The sequence below is a fragment of the Geotrypetes seraphini genome, chromosome 11 (genome assembly GCF_902459505.1).
Source record: "Geotrypetes seraphini chromosome 11, aGeoSer1.1, whole genome shotgun sequence".
In the NCBI taxonomy this organism is placed as follows: Eukaryota; Metazoa; Chordata; class Amphibia; order Gymnophiona; family Dermophiidae; genus Geotrypetes; species Geotrypetes seraphini.
The window spans coordinates 36,660,460-36,684,121 of record NC_047094.1 but is presented as its reverse complement, the minus strand read 5'-3'; the positions used below and the strand labels follow the sequence as shown (position 1 = coordinate 36,684,121).

At 42.6% G+C, this 23,662-nt stretch overlaps 1 protein-coding gene across 1 annotated transcript in view; it reads right to left on the bottom strand.

Moving 5' to 3' along the window:
- Window positions 1-23,662, bottom strand: part of DEXI (Dexi homolog) — a 38,660-nt gene that overhangs the window by 13,221 nt on the left and 1,777 nt on the right. The window lies entirely within an intron of this gene.

The following is a 23,662-nucleotide window of genomic DNA, read 5'->3' as shown; positions in this document are numbered from 1 at the left end:
ATCACCTCATAATCCTCCTCGCACCTAGACAGGCTAACTGAATGGTCAAGGGCACTGGCTCTGTCTGCCCGCCCGTGTAGCCCACTTTAGTCTGAGGGCTGACAGCTGCAGCCCTGACTGCTAATTTCTTGGAATGGAGTTTATATACATGCTACCCTATGCATACACCCCTCCCCTGCCAACAGAGAGATGACACCCAAACACAGATCCACAATCAGAAGAAATATGATCATGTGATCCTCTATTCATTGCTGAACAATGGCTTCCAGTCTCTTATAGAGTTCCCTTCAAGCTACGTGCCTTATGCCACTAGATTCAGTTTTCTGGGATGCCCTATCTTGGACAACCTTCATACACCTTACTCAACAGCAAGGACCCTTTGATCACCCCAACAATGTCTCTTATCATCCCTTCTTTCCGCCAAGTGTATCTGGACACTAACAGGTTTTCATGCTTTAACACGGTAGCCCTACTCTTTAGAACAGTCTCTCTATCTGTCTTAGAGTTGACTCTTCTTTCAATAAATTTAAGTCTAAACTTAAGGTATACTATTTCTCTCTTGCCTTCCCTAATACCTCCCAGGACTAATTTCTATAGACTTACCTATTCATCTTAGAGAAGAAATAGTGTTAGAAAGATTTAAGGTTCTCTCAAAAGCTCCCTTTTTACTGATGCTTTTGGGAAATAGTTTAAGATCTAAACCAGGGCTGCCCAAGTCCGGTCCTCGAGATCTACTGGCAGGCCAGGTTTTCAGGATATCCACAATGAATATGCATGAGAAAGATTTGCCTGCACTGCCTTCTTGGTATGCAAATCTCTCTCATGCATATTCATTGTGGATATCCTGAAAACCTGGCCCGCCAGTAGAGCTCGAGGACCGGACTTGGGCAGCCCTGGTGTAAACAGACATATATCGCCCCAAATAATCACATTTGTCTGTGACTCTCAACAATAAGCCTTGGCGCAGCAATCCCATCCCCCCAAGGTTTTTTCCCTTATTTGTTCTTTTCTTTTAATGAAATTGCAGTTCTACCCTTTTTATCCCAATTTCTAGTTAGTTAGTCCTTATTTACCCATTTTATAAGAGTACATCGCTTTGAATTTTTCTATAAGCGTTTCATCAAATTTTAAATAAAACTTGCAAACTTCCATCTTCTGACTGGTTTCCCACTAAAACAAAAGCAACCATCTAACCCCTCCTGATGTGCTCCCCCACCACCACATACATTTCCTAGTTTTAAATTTGTAACTGTCCCGTCTCTGTTTGCCTTCTTGTGCATATCCATGCTTGTTGTCTCCTGTCTATTGTAGTTGTCTTCACTAATTTTTTAAGTCAGGGCCACTTTGGACGCAGATGAGCTGGACGGCCATCAGATATCTTCTCATGCAAGGCTGCAACACTGCTGACCAGTGTGTGTTAATGAAATATGCCCTACCTGTCCGCCTTCAAACTTTTTATTGAGGATATCCTCAAAGAAGTAGGTATTTTAAAACAGTGGTATCCAACCCAGTCCTCAGGGACCACCTGGCCAGTCCAGGTTTTCAGGATATCCTCATTCATATTCATTGTGGATATCCTGAAAACCTGACTCGTCAGGTGGTCCCTGAGGACTAGGTTGAATACCACTGTTTTAAAATGTATTCTCTTCACCTAATTGAGAAATGCCTTGTTCTTCAATCAAATTATCTATCTTTTCTTAGAATAATATGTAGATTACCTTTAAGTATCAATTATTGCATTCAAAAAATTCTTATCGGTTTTTAAACAGGACTTCAGAAGTGTCACTCAGGGCTCAGTTATCCTCTCATTGCCATGAGCTTTATATACCCACCTCCTCATAAATCAAGCGGGCAGCTTTTTCTCCCATGAGCTTAGGTCAGTGGTCTCAAACTCAAACCCTTGGCAGGGCCTCATTTTGGATTTGTAGGTATTTGGAGGGCCTCAGAAAAAATATTTAATTGTCTTATTAAAGAAATGACAATTTTGCTGAGGTAAAACTCTTTATAATTTAAAAATCTTTCCTTTTGGCTAAGTCTTAATAATAATATTATAATTTATAGCTAAAGAGATATATGATCAAGAAACTGTTTTATTTTACTTTTGTGATTATGATAAACATACCGAAGGCCTCAAAATAGTATCTAGCGGGCCGAGAGTTTGAGACCACTGGCTTAGGTAGAGAGGCAAGGAATAGCAGAAAAAAATTCAGAATGATGACAAGGGCCGTCATTGGCTCCCAGGCCTTGCACTGAAGAACACTGGTCTATTGCGTTATTATGGTGTTTTATGTTCCCCCATGTAGTTTTTTAAAATTTAATTTGATTATGCAAACTGGTCACTTTGAAGGCTCTCAAAGTATTCAAAGGCAAGGCGGTAACACTCCAAACGAAGATCACACTTTGTCCTCACACTCATTTTCTCAGTGGTCAGTTACGGAAGCGAAAGCTGGCCACTACGGAAACAAGACAGAAAGAAGATTGACTCACTTGAGCTTTGGTGCTGGAGAAGGATTTTAGGCATGACGTGGACCACCAAAAGAACTAATAAATCGATTCTGGAGGAGATCAAACCGAGGCCCAAGTAATGAAATTGTGACTGTCTTATTTTGGTCACGCCGTCAGAGGAGAGAGATCACTGGAGTGGGACATTGTGTTTGGGAGGATCGAAAGAACCAGATGGGGAGGGCGACCTGCGGTCAGATGGCTGGACACGTTGAAAACAACCATGGGGATGACGCTGGAGGACCTTTCTGGACTTGCACAAAACCAATTTCTTTTTAGATCCACAATTCATCAAGTAGCTGGGACTCAAACACGAGTTAATGGCACTTAACAACGATTACCTTGATGGACACGATCTGATGAAGACCAGCCAGTATGGCTTCAGCAAAGTAAAATCTTGCTTGATGAACTTGCTGCACTTCTTCGAAGGAGTAAACAGGAAGATAGACAAGGGTGACCCGGTCAACATTGTATATCTGGATTTTCAGAAGGCGTTCGACAAGGTTCCGCATGAACGACTACTTTGAAAAATTGCGAGCCATGGAATCGAGAGTAAAGTACTCACATGGATTAAAAACTGGCTGGCGGATAGGAAACAGAGAGTGGGGGTAAATGGACAATACTCGGACTGGAAAAGCGTCATGAGTGGAGTGCCGCAGGGTTCGGTGCTTGGACCCATGCTCTTCAACATATTTATAAACAACCTGGAAATTGGTATGACGAATGAGGTGATTAAATTTGCAGGCAATACGAAGTTATTCAGAATAGTGAAGACGCAGGAGAATTGTGAAGACCTGCAACGTGACATAAATATGCTCGAGAAATGGGCCGCAACATGGCAAATGAGGTTTAATGTGGATAAGTGTAAGGTGATGCATGTCGGTAACAAAAATCTTATACACGAATACAGGATGTCCGGTGCAGTTCTTGGAGACACCCCCCAGGAAAGAGACTTGGAAGTACTGGTCGACAAGTTGATGAAGCCGTTCGCGCAATGTGCGGCAGCGGCGAAAAGGGCAAACAGAATGCTAGGAATGATTAAGAAGGGGATCATGAACAGATCGGAGAAGGTTATCATGCCGCTGTACTGGGCCATGGTACGCCCTCACCTGGAATACTATGCCCAGCACTGGTCGCCGTACATGAAGAAGGACACGGTACTACTCGAAAGGGTCCAGAGAACAGCAACTAAAATGGTTAAGGGGCTGAAGGAGTTGCCGTACAATGAGAGATTAGAGAAACTGGGCCTCTTCTCCCTTGAAAAGAGGAAACTGAGAGGGGGACATGATCGAAACATTCAAGGTACTGAAGGGGATAGACTTAGTAGATAATGACAGGTTGTTCACCCTCTCCAAGGTAGGGAGAACGAGAGGGCATTCTCTAAAGTTGAAAGGGGATAGATTCCATGCAAACGTAAGGAAGTTCTTCTTCACCCAGAGAGTGGTAGAAAAATGGAACGCTCTTCCAGAGGCTGTTATAGGTGAAAACACCCTCCAGGGATTCAAGACAAAGTTAAACAAGTTCCTGCTGAACCAGAACGTACGCAGGTAAGGCTAGTCTCAGTTAGGGCACTGGTCTTTGGCCTAAGGGCCGCCCCGTGAGCGGACTGCTGGGCAAGATGGACCACTAGTCTGACCCAGCAGCAGTAATTCTTATGTTCTTACAAACTGCTTATGCTTTTATTACACTGCTTATGCATATTAGACTGCATATGCAAATCAAATACATTGAACTTGAACTTTGCTGACCTTTATCTCTAAGAATACAATTTATTTCTTGTAGCACAAATGTGATGTTGGTAAATCACATCTATATTCGTAATTCAAAAATGTTCCTCTTCAGGTCAAGTCTGCTCGAATTGTGAGCCAGTGGGAATACATTAGTACTCAATGCGTTTCACAGCAGCCCTAAAAATTGCACCCTCTGATATATCTGAACTACTGTGGTAGCAAAGTCAGAATACTCCTGTGCATTGAACCATGCCAAAATCTCCCTTTCAAGACTGAAAGCATCTTCATTTTATTGCAAGCAGGGCAGAAATTGAGACAGAGAAAGGATATTATGACAGCCAATCAGCCTAACTGCTGTTTCCTGAGAGCATCACTTTGCCCTCTGTCACACTGATTTAAATGCAGAGTAACTTACTGCAAACCGGCTCTGCGAGATTTTAATGGGCACAGGAGAAAAGAAATGCTCGCTGCTCATATTTCATCATCCCAGTCAGCAATCAATAAATATTAAAGTCTCCATTCCTAGTACTGGAGTCATTATACCTACAGTTAGAACTGGCTTCTGGGCTGAAGGTCACTGCAGATTGTACAGTGACACAAGGACAGAACTAGCATCTGAGCATTCTACAAGCCCTAAGAAAATAAGAATTGCCCTACTAGGTCAGATCGAGCACAATATCCTCCTTCCAACTGTGGCTAAGTCACAAGTATTTGGAAGAACCCTAAAAATAGCAAGAATCAAAGCTAGCTACCCCCATGAATTAACAGTGGTTTTCCCTTAGATGAGTCTTAATAATGGTTTCCAGTTATAAGAAAAATGATTTAAACATAATCCACAACTTCAATAAGATCTATTTAAAAAAATGTATTTTTATCTTTTTCATTTATTGATGAGGAATTAGGGTAGGAATGTCCAAAATGTCCTAATTTAGTTGGGAATGATTTGGGTTCATTGGAACTCAACCCATTTCCTTGTTTTCACTTAAAACTTAGTTGATATAAGCAATATGTTTCCCATTTTAGTGGGCTTGTAAAGGATTGTTTTTGTATTATTTGTTGTATTGAAAACTTGTATGGAAACCTTTTTTTCCTTGATATCTTTATGATATTGTAAATGCATTAAATCTAATAATAATTTAAAAAAAAACAAAAAAGTATTTTTAAAGATTTCCTAAAACTTGAAAGTAAAGGAAGAGTTCTAACATTTACTGGAAGATCATTCCAAATAGATGTGAAAGCATATGAAAAAGATCCAGAAAAGTATCGTAAAGATTTTATTCCTTTATGTGAAGGAAAAGATAGTTTATACATCTGGAGGTTTCTTGACCTCATGGACCATAATGAGTTCAAAGAAATTGAGACCAAAGACATAAAAATTCCATACAAAATTTTGAAAGTGATACTTGCACACTTAAATTGGATTCTGAAACCAACTGGAAGCCAATGAAGTGCTTTCAGAAGAGGGGATACGTGATCATATTTCTTTTTATCAGTTTAGTAGCCGTATTTTGGATTAACTGTATTCTTTTTAGATTTCCCTTGCTCAAACAAATCTAGCTGTGCTAATATAAATGCTTGTACCAAAATTGCAAAATGCTGCTGATAAAACAGATGACGAATCTTTCTTAACATTCGGAGGCTGAATAAACATTTTTTAGAAAGAGTGTTAACCTGGTAATTGAGAGAAAGTGAGGAATCCAACACAAAGCCTAATACATTAGAAGAGTGCTCAACATTTAGAGAGTCTCCAGTAGTCAAGGTAACCGAAGATGGTAAAGAGTCTATATTTGGGCCAAACCATAAAAGCTTAGGGCTCCTTTCACTAAGGTGCGCTAGCGTTTTTAGCGCACGCAGGAAATTACCACGCGCTACGCTTCTAGAACTAATGCCAGCTCAATGCTGGCGTTAAGGTCTAGCGCACGCGGCAATGGAGCGCGTGCTATTCCGTGTGTTAAAGCCCTAACGCGGCTTAGTAAAAGGAACCCTTAGTTTTTGTTGCATTTAAGGACCTCTTCTATTAAACTGAGCTAGCAGTTTTCTAGCGCGGGGAGCCGCGCTGAATGGCCCGCGCTACTCCCAATGCTCAAAGAGTTCCTGTGAGCGTCGGGAGCAGCGCGGGCCATTCAGCGCAGCTCTCTGCGATAAAAACTACTAGTGCAGTTTAACAGAAGAGGGGGCAAGTTTCATCCGGACTAGAGTGGCCCAACTTTGATGTCTGGAGCCTGGCTATGGATCAACATCATCAAATAGTCACAGAAACACTGCCTAGGACCATAGATGAGGAACATTAGGTCCATCCAAGTGCGCCCAGTATAATTTCTAGTGCTCCAGACCTCAGCTAATCTCTGGCAATCCTCTCACTTTTTGCAACTAGGCACCTTCTTGGCTTATCTCAGGTTTTCTTGAACCGGTTTTGTTCCCACCACCCTTGCAATGGAAAAGTATTTCCTGATGTTGCTCAGGTCTGTTCCCTTAAACTCTCTCTCTTGCTCTAGAGTAGTGGTTCCCAATCTTATCCTGGGATAGGCCAGTCAACCAGGTTTTCAGGATATCCAAGACTGGCTTAAAGGGGTGAGCCAATGAGATGCTGATGGATTATCAAAGACCGGGGTTTCCAAAAATCAGAAGCAGAGCTTCCCAGCTGAAGGATGCAGAGACTAAAAAGCTTGCTGCAAGCAATTCAGGCTCTGCCCTGATCCATTCTGATTCTAGGTTGTCTTTTTTTTTTTGTAGCCATCCATAAAGTTGCAGCCATTACATAAGAAGACAAGAATACTGGGACAGACCAATGGTCCATCAAACCCAGTAGCCCGCTCTCACGGTGGCCAATCCAGGTCACTAGTACCTGGCCAAAACCCATAGAGTATCAACATTCCAGCATCTGAAAGAATAGCAAGATTCTGGAACCCCAATAAGAGCAACATTCCAGAACTGAGATTGTGATGTTATAATGCTTCATTCCACTGTGCTTCAGAGCCAACTTCATCAGTGATGTTACAATGGCTTGATTACCCTATACTTGGCTCCCGTAAGAACATAAGAATTGCCAATGGTCAATCAAGCCCAGTAGCCCGCTCTCACGGTAGCCAATCCAGATCACTAGTACCTGGCCAAAACCCAAAGAGTAGCAACATTCCATGCTACAGATCCAGGGCAAGCAGAGGCTTCCCCCATGTCTTAATAACAGACTATGGACTTTTCCTCCATGAATTTGTCCAAACCTTTCTTAAAACCAGCTACACTATCCACTTTTACCACAACCTCCAACAACACGTTCCAGAGCTTAACTATTCTCTGAGTGAAAAAATATTTTCTCCTATTGGTTTTAAAAGTATTTCCCTGCAATTTCATCGCGTGTCCCCTAGTCTTTGTAATTTTTGACACGAGTGAAAAATCGATCCACTTAGCTCCATTATCTGCTTTAAGATCGTGCTCAAAACACGCAGACAGGCAGCGCTCCAGGCTTACCTCATTCATCACCTTATTTCCTTTGCTTTTGTGTTTTTTTTCTATATATTATATAAGATCAGAATCAAGGAAGCATCTGCACACCTATTGAGCAACAGACAGAAAGAAGAAAAAGGCAGGCCACAAGCCTATGCTGGGGGCACTGAGCCAGAGAGGCATCAAGAAAATGTGGAGGTGGAGGATAGAGGAAAAAAAGAAGTAAGACACACGGGTTGAGGGGAGTTTTTAAGCAGACTAAGAAATTTAGCAAGAACTTGGGGTAAATGAGAGGGAGAGACATGGATTGAAAGAAGGGAATAGAAGGGTCTAAGAGAGAGACTGGGGAAAAGGATGCCTGAAGAAGAAAGCAGGGGTCTTGGAGATTGCATGGGGTAAAGAGTGAAGAGTGGCTATTTGCCGATTGAGTGGTGTGTGGGACTGGTGAATTCCTGGGTCAAGCAGCATGGATTCTGCCAGGTACTTGAGACCTGCATAGGCCACTGTTGGAAACAGAATACTGGGCTCGATGGACCTTCAAATAGAGAATGACACAGGGACAAATTTGTCCCCATCCCCACAGGAACTCAATTTCCCTGTCCCTCCTCTGTGAGTTTTGTCGCCGTTTCATTCCCGTAAGCTGTGCCTTAACCACACAAGCCTCGGACAGTTATGATTTTAAAGTGTTTGAGGCTTGTGCGGATGAGGACAGAGCTTGCAGGAATGGGGCAGGGATAGGAAAATAACTCACGGGAATGAGACAGAAAAATGAGTTCCCGTGGGAACGGGGAAAAATTTGTCCCTGTGTCATTCTCTACCTTCAAACTGTCGCAGTACAGCAATGCTTAACTTGCGCATCCTCCACTGGCTCTCACTCGTCAACTGAAACTCCTATCAAACACACAGCTGACAAAAGAAGCCACACTTAATAGTGAGTCAGCTTCCTCTGCTGCATGGAATCAGTTTGAGTCACACTATGATCTCACAGATCATAGTGTGAAGCAGGATCTGTGCAGTAAATGAATCTGTTGCACTATTTTGGACTGCTTCTCCTCCCAGCCTCAGAGGAAGGAACTAGAGGACTGAAAGTAGTGGGATTTGGAAGGGGAACAGGGGGACTCCTTAACTCAATGTGCATCCTTTTCTGAAAGACCTCATGCTGCAAGGAAGCCGAGGGAAAGAGTCTCAAAATTTTTAATGTGGTCACTAAACCAGTTCCAACCAGTTTAGCATTCATGTATTTTAGTGACGGATTATCTGCCATGCAAATGTATTAATATTTAAAAGCCCACTCCGGGTGATACTCTATTATAGATGAATGATTCCCTAATCTTGTTGCCTTACATTTGCAAGCAAAATTTTCCGGCAGGTCTGCTGTCCTAGCCTTACTTTTTGGTCAGTGCCTGAGTGCTGATTGGCTCAGGCATTGACAGGAAAGGCTTGACAGCTCAATCCTGCCAGAAAATCTTTCTGTTGTCAAGCAACCCTCCTTCCCTGGCAGTGGGAGGGTACCCCCGCCAACCCCTCCCGTGCCTCCGCCAACCCCCCTGCCCCCTCTTAACTATGGGAGGGGCCTTAGGCATCTGGACCATCGGAGCCTTAGGCCCCTCCCCCATGTATCCCATGATGCACTGGGGAAAAGGCCCACCAGTTTGAAGAGACAAGCCTGCTGACCGGAGGTAGAAGGCATCCCTCCGGCCGGCATTCATTTAAAAAAGGGGCGGGACGGGGGGGGTCGTTGGGGGTATGACCACGGTGGTGGGAAGGATTAGGCATCCTTCCTGCTGCTGGGGTAAGGGGGCGGTCAGGAAAGTTGCTTGGTGGGAGTGGGCATCTCTCCCGCTGCCAGGGGGATGTCGGGAGGGTTGCTTGGCAGCAGCAAGGAGTAGGGATTGGGGGTGTTGGGGGGGGGGGGTTTGCTTGATGGTAGGACAGCACAGCACAGCAGTGGAACTGATAGAACATTGCAGTGTGACCAACAGAAACTACTGCTGTGACCGAGGAGGAGGCTATAGATTCTAGGCCAGGATGAAAGAGTGGTGGGTCCACATTTGAGACTAGGAAAGCAACAGTGAGATGGATCATGGGCCTAAAGTAAAGAACAGGAGCGCTTAGCAGGGCTGAGATGGAAAAGTAGTGGGATAGAGCATGGGGAAGGGAGAGAGCCAACGTGAGGGCTGGGAGTCAATGGACTAGCAATGGAGCTGGAGCTGGAGGATGAAATATTGGAAAATGAGAATGAGGTAAGAGTTGTGTTGAGGGAGAGTTGAGCCTTGGGGAGAAAGCTGAGGAAAAAGAACTGGTGGGGGCTTCAAGGTTGAGCTTGGATAGGGCGAGAGCTGAAGGACTGATGCTGGTGGGAGGGGAGAAGCTGGAGTGACAAGCCTCTCATGAGATAAGGGAAGCCAAGCCTAGTTTAGGAGGGGAAGACTCTAGGTCTAAGGAAACTCTGCACAAAAATTTTTTAAATGTTGCTTTTTTGAAAAATGACTGTTTTATGTTATACTTTAAATCTTTACTCAAAACCAATATTTGACAAATAAAGCCTGTAGAATTTATAATTGATTGTACAGAATTCATAAGAATAGCCTTACTGGGTCAGGCCAATGGTCCATCAAGCCCTGTAGCCCGTTCTCACGGTGGCCAATCCAGGTTACTAGTTCCTGGCCAAAACCCAAGGAGTAGAAATATTCCATGCTACTGATCCAGGGCAAGCAGAGGCTTACCCATGTTTTTTCTCAATAACAGACTATGGACTTTTCCTCCAGGAACTTGTCCAAACCTTTCTTAAAACCAGCTATGCTATCCTCTCTAACCACAACCTCTGGCAATACGTTCCAGAACTTAACTATTCTGAGTGAAACAAAATTTCCTCCTATTGGTTTTAAAAGTATTTCCCTGAAACTTCGAGTGTCCCTTAGTCTTTGTAATTTTTGACGGAGTGAAAAATCAATCTACTTGTACCCGCTCTACTCTACTCAGGATTTTGTAGACTTCAATCATATCTCCCCTCAGCCGCCTCTTTTCCAAGCTGAAGAGCCCTAACCGTTTTAGTCTTTCCTCATACGAGAGCAGTTCCATCCCCTTTACCTCATTAGTCGCTCTTCTTTGAACCTTTTCTATTGCCATTATATCCTTCTTGAGATAAGGAGACTAGAATTGAACGCAATACTCCAGATGAGGTCGCACCACGGAGCAATACAGGGGCATTATCACATTCTTAGTCATGTTAACCATTCCTTTTTTAAATAATTCCTAGCATCCTGTTTGCTTTTTTGGCCGCCGCTGCACATTGGGCAGAAGGTTTCATCGTATTGTCTACGATGACACCCAGATTCTTTTCTCGGGTGCTAACCCCCAAGGTGGACCCTAGCATCCGGTAACTGTGATTCGGGTTATTCTTCCCAATGTGCATCACTTTGCATTTGTCCACATTAAATTTCATCTGCCATTTGGACGCCCAGTCTTCCAATTTCCTAAGGTCCGCCTGCAATTTTTCACAATCCGCACTAAACTTTGAACAGTTTAGTGTCATTTGCAAATTTAATCACCTCACTCGTCGTTCCAATTTCCAGATCATTTATAAATAGTCCCTTAGAAACAAGCAAGGACGGGTATAGTCAATTCTTCTATAAGTCAATACCATATTGGAATTTTTTTTAATACAAATTAGTTAATTGTTGGACACTCCCATTCTTTGTTGTGTACTGAGCTTAGTGTTTGCTTTCACAGCACACATTCCATACTGTCTATACTGTACAGTTCAATGGAACCTGCATGTTAAGCAATATTCGCATTGTTGTAAGTTACAGGAAACCAAAGGAAAGTTTTATTTTATATTAGTACAAGAAGCCAAGCTACAATCAAACTGTGGCGTTTTGGGATAGGGCTGGGGGCACAAACACACTTGAGCTCACTTAAGAACACATTATTAGGCAGGATTGAACATGGAGCAGGGAACATTTTTTGCACTGTGCACAAACTCTCCCCAAGCGAGCACTGGATTTCTTTTTTAACGAAATAGGAAAGGTTTGGTGGATTTGTGCTTCCTGGGCGAGACAATGCATAATTAAACATCACTTTTGAAGTGACGACGCCTCTATAAATAGCTGCACCATCTCACCCATCTAATGCATTTTTGAACCAGAGAGAGTACCTAAGGGAGCTACAAAGAAAATGGGCATCTTTTTATGGTTACACATTCAAAGTGCTTTACATATATACAGGTACTTATTTTGTACCTGGGGCAATGGAGGATCAAGTGACTTGCCCAATGTCACAGGGAGCAGCACTGAGATTCAATCCCACAACCTCTGGGTGCAGAGGCAACAGCTCTACCACTGGGCCACTCTTCACACATAAGAGGCTACACTAAAATCTGATCACCTCAGAATGACAGGGGGGAGACAGAAGCCAAAGTAGGGGATGTTGAACCATGGTTACAAACTCAATAAAAATACATATTTATTAAAAGAAGTCTCAAACGCCTCCATTCTACTGCTGGGTCAGGACTTCTGCTTCCTGGGTTGGCTGTGGCTGGGCTGCTATAAAATGCGGTGTTGCCAACTTATAGGGAGAAAAGGCTGGGGGGGGGGATAGTTATGGTCACTTTATGGGGGGAGGGGAGGTCGCAACAAGCAAAAAAACCCTCAATGCTCCGCTATACAAAGAGGAAATTGCAAAACAAGAAACTTGCAAACCAAAGCCGGCAAAAATGGTAAGGGGTTTGACCCAAAAGAAGTATGAGAAGAGACTGGAAGACCTAAATATATTTACTCTAGAGGAGAGGAGGGAAAGGGGAGATATGATACAGACATTTAAATACTTGAGAGGTATTAATATAGAACCAAATCTTTTCCAGAGAAGAGAAAATGGTAAAAATAGAGGGCATAATTTGAGGTTGCAGGGAGGAAAACTCAGGAGCAATGTTAGGACATTTTTTTTTCACGGAGAGGGTGGTAGATGCCTGGAATGCCCTCCCGAGGGAAGTGGTGGAGAGGAAAACGGTGATGGAATTCAAAAAAGCGTGGGATAAACATAAAGGATCTCTAATTAGAAAACATAGGATGCAAATTAAAGAACTAAGGCCGGTACTGGACAGACTTGCACGGTCTGTGTTCCATATGTGATGATTTGGTGTAGAATGGGCTGAGGAGGGCATCAGTGGGAACTCCACTAACTTGGAACATGAGGATGTTACTGGCCAGACTTATGGTAGATATCCTGCAAACAGGATGCTTGGATAGGCTGGAGTGAGCTTGGACGGCAACTTCAGCATTTGGAACCTAGGACAATACCAGGTGGACTTTACAGTCTATGCACAGAGATCTGAAAATAACCCTTCTTAAGATGTATGTCCTGATCCTATCCAAAACATGTCTCCTTCAAATGTGACTCAAGGTATGCATGGCATGGCACCATGGGGGCCTCTCACTAGTTCCACAAATATAGAAGAGGAGAATTGGAATTATCAACACACAAAAAGCCACACTCAAATCCAATTCACACAAAACTCCATTCAACCATCACTCATACCAAAAGTGGAGAAAAAGCCTTGATATCAGGAGCCCAAATGCTTCTTTATCCCTTTCCTGGAGGCATACCTAGCCAGTCACGTTTTCAGGATTACCACAATAAATATGCATGAAAAAATTAGCATATATTGAAGATCCGTTTATATGTAGTATAAGAAGCCAAGCTACAATCAAACTGTGGCGTTTTGGAATAGGGCTGGGGACACAAACACACTTGAGCTCACTTAAGAACACTTAAGAACACATTATTAGGCAGGATTGAACATGGAGCAGGGAACATTTTTTGCACTGTGCACAAAGTCTCCCCAAGCGAGCACTGGATTTCTTTTTTTAACGAAATAGGAAAGGTTTGGTGGATTTGTGTTTCCTGGGCGAGACAATGCATAATTAAACATCACTTTTGAAGTGACGACGCTCTCGAAAATCTGACTGGCTAGGTGTGTCCCAAGCACTTGATTGAGAACTCTTGCTCTAGACCAGTCAGTCAGGTTTTCAGGATACCCACAATGAATATGCATGAGATAAGTCTGCATAACCTACCTCCACTGTATGCAAATTTATTTCTTGCATATTCATTGTGGGTATCCTGAAAACCTGACTAACGAGGTGTATACCCAAGATTGGTTGAGAATCCCTGTCACAAGGAAGCACAATATTCGGACAGTCAATTCACCCACTATTTACCAATGTACATGACATTGACAATTGCCCTTGAATCACTGTTCCCTTTAAGCTGAGCGGGGTTCTTCCAAGTGTATTGCTGCCAGTGGGGTAGGGGGGGGGTAGGGTAGTGCTTCAATACTGTGTTTTCAACTACTAGGAACAGACAGGTTCCCTGTATTCCTGTAGAGCCTGCCTGTCCCTCACTTTTGGAAATATGATAGTGAAACAGCACCCCCCACTGGCACAACTGTAAGTGGAGGACTCCCATTCAGCTTAGAAACAAGAGTGACCTATATACAGTACATACTTCAGGATTGAATCTTTCTCTGATTTGCTCACAAGAATTTTAACAGTCATCAATTTTCTAGCAATAACTGGCTTTTCTAACATGCACACTGTAATTACCTGTACTTAACCCAGGATAGCTTAATTATGGCTTTGTCAGAGTGGTAATTTCTTATAAAAAAAATATTTAAAGGTTCAGGATTCAGGACAGGGCAGAAAACAATGCCAGCAAATTTTTCTATTTCATGACACAAGTCTCACTCAACAAATCAAAGCCCAGACAGCAGTCATATGCTACTTCAGACCAATGACATCCATTCTATCTTGGTTTTCAATTTTTTATTATTTATTTGGCTCGTTTTATATCCTGTCCTGACGAAAGAGCTCAGAACGGGTTACAAAGTTAACAAACATAATGTGCAGACAGATTGAGAATTTACAAATCTGGTTTCTCTGGCTGCAAATGCATCAGAAAGTGGTAGGCACTGCGGTAGACCAATATTTTGCTGAAGACAACATTATTTAATAGAGAGCTTGGGGTAAGGGCTAGAAAACAGTTTGTTTGATCTCTACAACTAAAAATGTTATCTGCTGCCCCTGTCCATCCAAGATAGAATGGATGCCATTGGTCTGAAGTGGCATGTGACTGCAGTCTGAGCTTTGATTAGTTGAATAAAACTTGTGTTTTGAAATGCAAAGGATGTTGAGGCCATGTTTTTTTTTAGATATGGATGTGAATATGAAGATGCACTGATGTTAACCCTGAAGCAGACTTTTTGAAACATTTCACACCAGATACACTGCAGTTTGGATAAACACTCTTTGGATAGAAGTGAATTTTGATTTAAGAGAATTTAAATATTGAAGATTTGGACTAACAATGATAATTTCAGTAGAAAATATAAATCTGTTCAGGTGAGTCGCTTATACAGATTTGGCCATGTTTTGAAAGTCCATCTCTTTTCATGCAAATAAGATGAATATTGATAATGAAGATATCTTGATAGAATTTATAAAATAGTCACATTTTGGAAAATATTTTATAGGCATCCTGTTATAAAATTAAACTCTGGATAATTCTTATGCTTGAAAGGATGTAGCTCATGAGAACAGTGAAACCAAGGATGAAGACTGAGGGCTCCTTTTATGAAGCCGCATTAGCGGCTTTATTGCACGCACATTTTTAGCGCACGCTAACCCCTGTGCTACCTGAAAATCTATCGCCTGCTCAAGAGGAGGTGGTAGTGGCTAGTGCGGCCGGCAAATTAGTGCGCGATATTACATGCGTTAAGCCGCTAATGCAGCTTCGTAAAAGGAGCCCTGAATGACTCAAGTAATCAAGAGGTTATGTAATACAGTAGAAATCCAAAAATCCAGACTCCAAAAATCTGGACTGCCTGAGAATCTGGACCATTCAAAATTGCAACATCTGGACCACCTGAGAATCTGGACTACAAGACTCAAGAAGGACATGGCAGTACTTGAGGGAGTCCAGAGAAGAGCAACTAAGCTGATAAAGGGTATGGAAAATCTCTCATATACTGACAGATTGAAACAGTTAGGGCTTTTCTCCCTGGAGAAGCGGAGACTTAGAGGAGACATGATAGAAACCTTCAAGATCCTTAAGGGCATAGAAAAAGTAGACAGGGACAGATTTTTCAAATTATGGGGAACCACAAGTACAAGGGGGCACTCAGAGAAATTGAAAGGGGAACGGTTTAGAACAAACGCCAGGAAGTTCTTTTTCACCCAGAGGGTGGTGGATACATGGAATGTGCTTCCAGAGGCTGTGGTAGACAGGAGTACGTTACAGGGCTTCAAAGAAGGTTTGGATAGGTTCCTAGAAGACAAAGGGATTGAGGGGCTATAGGGATAGGAGAAGAGGCAAGTATAGGGATAGGAGTGGAGATAGGTTATAGAGGTAGTCAGGGACCACTGCTCAGGCAATGGGCCTGATGGGCCGCCGCGGGAGCGGAACGCTGGGCGAGATGGACCTCTGGTCTGCCTCAGCGGAGGCAACTTCTTATGTTCTTAAGTTCTGCAAAATTTCTGCCTCCTGCCTTCCCCTCCCCATGTGATCCGGCATCTCTTCCTCTAGTCCCAGTCCTGCCCACAGCTCTCTCAGTCTCCTGCACAATTCCGGTACACAATACCTTTTCAGGGTAAGGAAGTCTTGCTTGGTGTAGTACCAGTGGCAGCCTTACTCAAAGGCTGCCTTCCAGCCTGTACTGTTCTGACTTGTTCCGCTGCTTCTGATGCAGTTTCCTGTTTTCAGAAGGGGCGAGACAGGTCAGAGGGAAAGGCGCAGTACAGGCTGGAAGGCAGCCTGTGAGTAAGGCTGCTATTGGCGTTATACCATGCAAGACTTTCTTATCCTGCAAAAGTACTGTAAACCAGGGGTTGCTTGGGGAAGTGAGAGAAAGCCACGTTCAGGGCTGGGACTGGAGAGATACTAGACTATGTGAGGTGGGAGGGAGGGTATAGCCATGGGGGGGGGGAGGGGACTTGGGGACCTGAGCTCCCTCCTTTAGGCTGATTTTGACAGTATGCCTGGGAATCCAGAAAATCTGGACAGACCCACTCCCTAGCAGCCCTTCTCCTCCATTGCCAATTCCAGACTTCGTTCCTTTCATCTAGCTGCCCCCTATGCCTGGAATAAATTACCCAGGTTTATTCATCAAACCCCTTCCCTTGTTTAAAAGCAGACTGAAAACCCACCTTTTGATATAGCTTTCAATCCTTAACCCTACTCCTCTGCCCTCCAACCCAGCCAGCTGATTAACCATTCCCCTTAAGTGTATCCATGACATCCTGTTTGTCTTGGCTGTTTAGATTGTAAGCTCTTTAGAGCAGGGACTGTCTTCTTTGTAACTCTGTACAGCACTGGTTATGTCTGCTAGTGCTATAGAAAAAATTAATAGTAGTTGTAGTGTGAAGAGTTTCAGTTTTGGGAAGCAGAGGTGAGATTGTGATGTCATAATGCATCATTCCACCAATAAGAGCCAACCTCATCAGTGATGTCACAATGGCTTGATTGTCCTGTAATCCCCTCTGCCCTCCAACCCAGTCAGCTGATTAACCATTCCCCTTAACTGTATCCATGATCTTGTTTGTTTGTCTTGCCTGTTTAGATTGTAAGCTCTTTCAAGCAGGGACTGTTTTCTTACTCTTTGTGACTGATTAGCGCTGCGTGCATCTGGTAGCGCCATGGAAATAATTAATAGTAGTAGTAGTATCTAGAAAAGTTGTGGTAAAAAAATAATATACTACAAGTCTAAATCTTCCCATCTTTGGTGTATTCAGTTGAGGCCTTCAGTCTCTGAGAAGCATTTATATAACTTTATAATCATAACCTGCAATGGTTTACTCTCCTTCAATGTTTCAAATTATTTGAAAATTATACGACATATTTTCCTTTGCTAAGGAAGGGTATAAATGTGGATTATTTATAGACATTAGTACTAAATGCAAAAAATCATTTTAGGATTAAAAGCAGATTTTATTGGATGCAACAGCTGCATCTGATTCACTAAGGGGGGAAATTCATCAATGTGTGCTACTATTAAGATGGGTTATTTTACCACAAGTGCTATTTTAGCACAGGGTCCCTTCTGCTAAAATACCACAACCTGTAATAAAATAACCCATCTTAACAGAACACATTGATGAATTCCCTCCTAAGTCATGCAATTCTGCTTCATAGCATGTGATGTACTGGCTGCAGTTCAAATGTTTTAGCTTGGTTTCATTCTTACTTGACTAATCAAATGATACTGGTCAGAAATGGGGGAGAAAGTTTCTAGCTTAACTGGAGATAATTACTGGATTCCCCAGGATTCTGCCCTATCGACAATATTATTGTTGTGGCGCAGTAAGGGGGAGGATGGATCACTCTGGCTACCATCTTTGCGGGGGGTGGGGGGGGCACTGGTGCCTCTTCTACCCCCCTTAAATGTTCACTGGAACGAGCTGCATCTTTCACTTGCTGCGGCCTCGGCTCCCTTCTGATGTCATTTCCTGGTCGCGGGAACAGGTCGTGACATCAGAAGGGAGCCAATGCCAGCATAAACAGCAGGTGGAAGATGCTGCTCGCACGGTGAACATTTTAAGAGGTATAGGGAGCGGGGGGGGGGGGGGGGGGCGCTCAAGCGGCAGGGAAGAGTAGGGGGGGGGTCGCATGGCACTGCAAGGCCACACTGCCCCGGATGCTAACCTCCCTCATTACACCACTGTATGAAGCCCCTCTGTAATTTGATTCAGTTATGGCACTTATCATCTACACAGATGGCAATCTGGGTCCTTGATGGCCGTAACCCAGCTGGATTTTCAGGATTTCCTCAATAAATGTACGAGATCTGTTTACATGTACTGCCTCCATTGTATGCAAACAGATCTCATGCTTATTCATTGAACATCAAAGAGAACTATTTATGCAAATACTTAAAACATTTTACACTTCCCCCTCCCTATTCGCGGTTTCAATTATCTAGCCAATTTCCATGTGGAACTTTTTTTTTTAAATTGGCTTGAATATTTATTTATTTATTTAGTATTTATATACCACTTATATAGCCTAAATTGTTTACATTCGGGTACTCAAGTATTTTTCCCTATCTGTCCCAGTACGCTCACACTATCTAATATACCTGGGGTAATGGAAGAATGTGTGGCACAGTGGTTGGAGCTACAGCCTTAGCGCCTTGAGGTTGTGGGTTCAAATCCCATGCTGCTCCTTGTGACCCTGTGACTTGCCCAGGGTCACAAGGAGCAGCATGGGATTTGAACCCACGACCTAAGGGTGCCGAGGCTGTAGCTCTAATCACTGAGCCAAACACTCCCCATTAAAAAAAAACAATTTAAGTATGATAAGCTCCACATGTAAATTGGCATGGTGCCTAGACCGAAGTACCTACATGAAAAGTAGGCATGGTTAGGGGTGGAGTTTGAGCGTGAAAACCCTGGTCTAATATACTGGCGCCTAAGTTTTAGACGCCTATCGCGTTTAACTTGATTTAGGTGCAGGTAGGCACAATTCTATAAATGGTGCCTACACTTGATTAAAAACAAAATATAATTATAAACGTATTGTAAATAATAATAGCAGCAGGGATTCATTCATACCACAACAAAAAGAACTGTTGACAAAATCATAAAAAAATGGAGAAAAAATAAACCTCAATTGTGGGCTGCCGGGACTACACAAGTGCCCTAAGCCCCCCACATCAACACAGGTTTATAAAAAAAACTCCGTACAAATATAAATCACTCTCATACATTAAAATATAATCTCAAAAAAAATTTTCAAAAAAGAGATACTTTCAGTGTTTTCAGGATATTCAGTAATTTCAATGACAACGTTCAAAAATGTCCTATAAGATGGTAATTGAATCCCAAACTCACTACACTATAGCAATCAGCTCAGCTGTAAGTAATTCAAAATGGTTAAGTTGCGTAGCTTGTAAGACCCGAGTATCAATATCTCTAAGAAAATATATCACTCATCTGAAGATGAAACACTTCTTAGTCCCGACAGAAAAGACTTTCTGTTTCGCCTGAAAGCAGGCTACTTCAGGGGATCCATATTATGTAGGTTACTTCCACGCTTCTTAGCAACACGACAAAAAGCTGGCTTCTCTCAAAATGGACCTGGGCATGATTTTGTCAACAGTTCTTTTTGTTATTGTGGTATGAATGAATCCCTGCTGCTATTATTATTTACAATACGTTTATAATTATATTTTGTTTTTGATTGAATACGATTGTACCTCTACTATATTTAGTTGAGCCTACACTTGATTGACATGTGATAGGCACCATTTCCCTAGGACCCATTTATAGAATCAGGCCCTCATTTGGAACAGTCTGTATTCCAATATATGACTTTTCATGCTTTGTTTTATGCAATGTTTTAGTAGGCTTCTCTGCTTTGACTTTTTTTTTTTTTCTGATGTATCTCTTTGGATTTTGAGCTATTGGCAGAGCCTTCAATTTGAGTATATTTCCCTGTTTCTTGCAGCTAATTTTGGCCACCTACAGAATTTTATACCAGACTTAAAACAGTAATGTTGGTGTTTAAGTTGCTACAATAACTTTACCCGAGTATTTACCATAGTTTCAATTCTGCAACTTTTATTCCCGCCTGTCATCTCAGTAACTTTGTAGTAGGGCTGTACCGTACCAAATTGTTGACTTCGCTTTGATTCAGCCCCAAATGCATTATTCGCATTCGGACGAATAGTGATTTAAATTTGAACACGAATAATCTAGGGCTCAGCTGTGCTAAATCCTACTGAAATAAATATTTGATCTCTGATTTCACGTTGCCTCTTTTATTATTTATGTTAAAGCTCAATGTCCATTATTTGTATTCGGTCAAATAATATTTTTCATTGTTTATATTTGGCTGAATAGTTGAATATGCTATTCGGTACAACTCTACACGTAGTGTTGTCTATAAAAAAAGATGAATAAGCAATTACTTGTGCAAGAGCCTTCTAAATTATTGTACATCTGGAATTTTCTTTCAGGATTCTGGAGATCTCAGGTCTCCTGATGTTTTTAATAATTTAATAAAAGGATTAAAACCTATCTATTTTTTCAGGGTTCTTTCTTCTTAAGGATTTTCATGAGAATGTTTTGTTTGAAAATTCAGGAATATCTTGATTTACTGATAGATTTTAATATTCTGTGATTTGAAAATGTTTTTGCTTATTTGCAAGCTGCTCAGGAATGTAGGATGTGTGGCATATATATATTATTTTTAAAATAAATAAAATAAAACATCACTATGATCTTTTATTTCTCAGAAATGTTGTTGTTAAGTCAGATTTTATAGCCCGTATTTCAATCCACCCTCCAAATAAATGATGTTTACCCTTTATCTGTGATACATGGTTTGTGAAATATGTCACTTGAAGAGAGGTAGGCCACATTTTTTGGACCATCATCATTTGAATTTTACTGACTCAAAATCAAAGCGTGAATCTCATTAGAAAACGAAGGATCTTTAAGGTTCCATTGGGCCTACAGATCTTTCAACCCTACTGCAAGATTGACCAGTGAACTTAGGGCTCCTTTTACAAAGGCGCGCTATTCGCTACCGCTTCCTTTTAAGCAGGCGGTAATTTTTCGGCTAGCACGCGCTAAAAACGCTAGCGCACCTTAGTAAAAGGAGCCCTTAATGTGAAACAATAGAAACACCCCCCAAAAAGTTATTTTAATATTTTCCACTAGCAGCTAGCTGTCCATAATTGCTAGTGCAGGTTCTGTGACAAAGCTATAGTTGGTCTGGATTTCAAACCAATAGTTTTTGTCCCCATTCTGGATGTGTGCCTATTTTAAAGCAGGTGTGGAGGCAATGACCCCTGCTTCCACCACAAAACTATAACCCACTGGTCTCCACATCCCAGTAGAGTACCATGTACCCAAACCAGCCTGCTTTAAGAAAGTATCTGACATTCTTGCCAACCAATAACCAAAGCTCAAGGGATCACTTATAAATAAGTAGGAGCTCGTCTTTTGGGTCCGTGCCAGTAGCATAGCCACAGTGGGCCCACCCAGAATTCTCACACCCTCGTTATGGCTGTTGGGGAGAACTCTTCCTTCTCTCACTTGCCCCCAGCCTGTCACACATGCGCAAAATCAGCAAGTGCAGGGAGGACAGGGCAGCGGCGTATGGACAGAGCCGTGGGTTGGAGCAAGTGGGAGAGGGAAGAGTTCTTGCTGCCGGAAAACCCTTGCAGCTGATGGGGTATTTTTAATGCTCTGAGTTGGACTGGGGGGGGGGGGGAATCACATATGCCCACCCAGTTTGCCCAGTGGCCCACCCAAAGTTTGTGGTCTGGCTACACCTCTGGTCCCTGCACCCTCTGAGTGTGGATATGTTAGGACAGTGATCATTTATAGCCAGGCCTGAACTTTGTGGCTAAAAAGAATGTACTCATGGCCACATAAAAGTGGTTAAAAATAGGGATCCCTTGTGCTGCTTTTTAAAAATCTGTGAAATTACAGTTTTCTATCTGGGCCTGAGATCACAAAAGATATCAACCAATCACAATGTACCTCTCACTCAAACACCCAAGGCCACGTAATCACCCGTTTTGTCCAGGGCAGAAATTTAGGAGCGAGCCTCAACAGGCTGTTCCTCCTTCAGTTTCTGACAGGTGTAGGGTCTCTTGTGGTAGCTTAATTTAATAACTGACACTTAACTGCAAATTAACAGTGCCAATTAGACTTGTTAAACAATTTAGGAGGAAGGGTATGTATGGGACTTGTGGTTTATACAATCAAAGTGGTTTACATATTTTAGACAGGTACTTATTTTGTACCTGGGGCAATGAAGTGTTAAGTGCCCAGAGTCACAAGGAGTTGCTGTAGGAATTAAACTCACATTCTCAGGGTGCGGAGGCAGCTGCTCTAACCACTAGGCCACGCCTCCACTCCAGTTGTGTGAGCAAATCAGCTGTGCACACCAATTTGTATTTACAACATAAGACGCCATATACAGAATTTGAGGGAATCTGCCTAACTGCCAATAGTTAGGTGCAAGCACGTATACCAATCAGTCTTTGACATGCATAAGGGCTCATCAAAAGCGTATTAAGGGGTGGGGGATCGTTTTGGGTGCCATCTTAGTAGGGCACCGGTACCTCTCCACCCCCACCTGCCTCTCCCCTATACCTCTTTAAATCTTCACAAGCAACTTCTCCAGCCTGCTGCTCGCTCTGGCCTGGCTCCCCTCTGAAATCACTTCCTGGTCACGGGGCCAGGAAGTGATGTCATAGGGAAAGTCGACACCTTTGTGAACAGCAGGCTGGAGAAGCTACTCATGCTGGTGAAGATTTAAAGAGGTACTGGGGAGAAGGGAGGGCACGAGTGTGGCATGGGGGGAGCAGGAAAGGAGGGATTGGGCGGAGAGGAGGGCAGGGAGGGCCCACTGCTCCAGGCATTTCCTATACTCCCTATGCCACTGCCGCTAATGCCTAAATTTAGACACAAAACTGCAGACTTACAGTACTATTCTATAATGATTTTAATCCGGCAGTAATTTGCAGGCTCATTGATTATAGCACACCACACCACAGCATTTCCCCTTTTACTATTAGAAAACAGCTATCCCTGAAATAATTTAAGAGCTGCTAAAGCCTTCCTTTTCCGTCAGGTTTATGGAACTGGACAGAGTAGTTGGGAGCGGATAACACTCCCTGCAAACTGTTTTAGTCTTGTGTGCTTGACTGTTGGAGTGAGTGGATATTGCTTTCCTGTTATAATTAATGGGAGTTCTTGTTTCTTTGTATTTGTTTTCAGATTGCAAACCACTTTGGCCTACACCGCTAAAGGCGGTATAGCCAAGTCTTGATAAATAGATTTCTGTTGTTATTTTTGCAGTAGAATATCTGTGAGGCTTTCTGCAAGGGCCCCTCTACTGTATCTGAAGTACTTAGCAGTAAGGGTATAATTAGATGTAGAAATGCTGTCCAACTATAAGCTCAAAGGTCAGCTATC